Source organism: Corvus brachyrhynchos, unplaced genomic scaffold (assembly GCF_000691975.1).
Source record: "Corvus brachyrhynchos isolate BGI_N302 unplaced genomic scaffold, ASM69197v1 scaffold705, whole genome shotgun sequence".
In the NCBI taxonomy this organism is placed as follows: domain Eukaryota; kingdom Metazoa; phylum Chordata; class Aves; order Passeriformes; family Corvidae; genus Corvus; species Corvus brachyrhynchos.
This window is the reverse complement of record NW_008238346.1, coordinates 936,070-938,977: the sequence shown is the minus strand read 5'-3', so window position 1 is coordinate 938,977 and position 2,908 is coordinate 936,070. Positions and strand designations below refer to the sequence as shown.

General features: G+C 37.0%; 1 protein-coding gene across 2 annotated transcripts in view; it reads right to left on the bottom strand.

Moving 5' to 3' along the window:
- The window catches only part of ADD3 (adducin 3), a 67,233-nt gene extending 67,050 nt beyond the window's left edge, over positions 1–183 (bottom strand). Inside the window, exon 1 of one of the 2 annotated variants that reach the window (XM_008634406.2) lies at positions 151–183. The gene's annotated coding sequence lies outside the window, so the exon portion shown is untranslated. The remainder of the gene's footprint in view (positions 1–150) is intronic. The other variant, XM_008634407.2, reaches the window with a different exon arrangement.
- Between the last annotated feature and the right edge of the window lie 2,725 nt (positions 184–2,908).

Sequence of the window (2,908 nt, the reverse complement as noted above, 5' to 3'; positions counted from 1 at the left end):
TTTTTTTTTTTTTTTTTTTTTTTTGCAAGCTGCCTTTGTCACTTCAGCCCTAAAAAGTGTCCATTCAGGATGTTTTTATTAAGAAGTGATTTTTGCTAAATTGATGCTTCAACCACCCGAGATTCGCCACTGATTCCTTTCTAATCTCACCTTTTCCTGTAATGCTACCTTGGTTTTATTTGCAAGCCATCAAATCCACAGTACCTCTTCACTGCACTCACACACAGCTTTGTCTTTCAGCTCTTTGAAGTGTTACTCTCATTCTAGTGCAGCAACATTACATCTGAGCACTTGCAGCAAGGTTACTGGCACTCTGCAGCTCTTTCTGAGATCGTCAAAACTTGCCTCATACTGTGCCTGCAAACAGGAAGAGAATAGTGGAAATAAAAGGGAAGACCTGCAGCTGAAGTTTGAAGCGGCTGGAGAGGATTTTCCCCATGCTCCCAATGGTGATTAGTGGGGCAATTAGCCCAGTTGCATCAAGACAGGACAAAACCACCCACGAGGAATCTTTGCCTGACAACAGATGATCAGAAGATGTTTCGCAACATAAACTTCAAATGTATATTATTTTTTTCCAGCATTAACTTATGGATAGAGCCATAGCTGCATTCATGACACCAAACTATTGCTGCAAAGCCAATAATGTTCAGTGTACATAGGGATCTTGAAATACTTTTCTTCATCTCCAAAATACCCTTATTTATTAGAACAAGCTGTATTTGGAAGTTGAGATTATTATTTGTTTACAAACTGACCAACTCCACTGGTGAAAGAAAAATACATTTTCATTGGCATTTGTCCTACTTTATTATGACATTACAAACAGAAGCATTGCCTCTTTATATTCTTTTATTTAATCATGCTCATGAAATGGTCAATCCAGCCCCCAAACCTGACAAAGAATAGAAGCCAACTATGCTTTTTTTAAAAAAAACCCTCTGTATCTCACTTGTTCACTTTTGACTTCTGCAAAGCTTAATTCAGCCAACCTCCACCCTAACCCCTGGGAGCATCTTGTACTTTCCAGCCATCTGGACTGTATTTACATTACTAGGAAGAAAGTCAAACTTGCTCATGAACAAAGAAAATCTCCTTGCTATCTTTCTGTCTTGTCTCCATAGTTATTTTCTAAGTTCTTATTTTTTCCAAAAAACTGCTGTTCTCGCTGGGGACCTCACTCAATCGCCCTCATGAGCTCTACTGATGTCATACAACTTCTTCGCTTATCATTTCCTAGTGCTGCCCTTAAAAAAAAAATTTAAAAATAGAAATTACTATTTTTCCCCTCAGTTTTCACCCTCTCTTCACAAAAGCCCTTATGAACAGCATGAAAGTTCATGTATGATGGATTAGAAGTACCAAACCAGTACCGAATCAGTACCAAAGTGTTTTTAGACAGTAAAAGTGAAGATTTGCAAATAAAATGAAGTATTGCCAAACTAAGATCAGAGACAAATTTTAAAAGGAACACAGACAAACATTTACTTTTGAACTTGTATCCATTTTAATGGTAACCCTCCCCCAGGCAGCAACTGCTGCATCTTGGCTCCTCCAGAACAGAGGAGCATGCAACATGTTTTAATTGCATTTTCATCAAAATATCTGTGCTGCAACCCCTCTCCCAACACTGCTGATCCAATGTGCTGAGGAAACTTGAAGAAAAAGCACAAGCTGCAGAAGACAAGAAACTACCTCAAACTGGTTTTACTTTCAACCACATGTCCTTAAGCCCCACCTACTTTTTATTTTATCTGAGCTGCAGTATATGTGTGCCTTTTAGTATTTTATAACCCTATTTTCAGGGCACACTATCTCTTTCAATCAAAGGTAATCAACTATAGCTTATCATTAAAAGCTATTCTGCAGATTTACTCTGCTCCACTTGACATGCACCAGAAATCTGCATCAAGTTTAAATGAAAGCCAGATTGGTGCCTTCGTTACAGAGAAAATTAATGAAAGCAATGAGCAATGCTTGACATTCAGCTAACTTTAACTAGGAATTGAAGAGCCTCAATGCTTTGCAATGCTTGACCCAAACATCTAAGTTAAAATATTAATTCAGTTTAATGAGCTAATTTAATACCTGTATAAGGGGAAAATGCCTATTTTGAATATTTCTATTTAATTTTTATTTTTTTTATAGTAGAACTACAGTGTAACAAATTAGAAAACACTTACTAGGAAGAAAAATACCTTTCTAGAGGGGTGTTTGCTTAAAGAGAACTACCTACGGTTGTTTATTTTCAAGCTGAGCTTCTGAATTTAATTCAACAAAGTGACCCTTCAGAGGCATAATGACTTTTAATGATCATGTTAAGTATCTTCTTGTCTCTTCAGCAGCTCTTCTGGAATACCAAGGAGTAAAAGTTCAATTACAGATGTATGGGAGGCTGCATACCACAACCACAATAAATTTATTAGAGGAGGAAGTACACAGCAGAGAGGTAACAATGAATTAAAAATGTAATGAATATGCCCACATGAAAAAATAACTACTGAAATAACTCACCCAAACACTACCACATTCTGCTTGCTTTCTTTTACAGTTGCCAGTTTCTAGAATGATTCAACATTGTCCCTTCCCAGTTTTTTCCTCCTCATCTCCAAAATTCACGAAAGACCAGCAGTACGAATAAACATGGTTTGTCATTAAAAGCAGTTAAGTGTTGTGAAGATGCAACATATCTCTGCTTTAGGGAAGCACAGCCAAATTACTTATCAGAAACAAAACCCCAGGATATCTGTTATCAATTGAGCAATACCTCCACTAAAAAGGACTTCCCCCCTCCATGTGATTTCACACTGTTCAAATTTTCCCCAAAATTTGCAGTATTTTTTCTTTTTGAAGTGAAGACATGGAAAATAAACAATAAGGCAATCTTGAACTTCCTCTTCTTGAGACG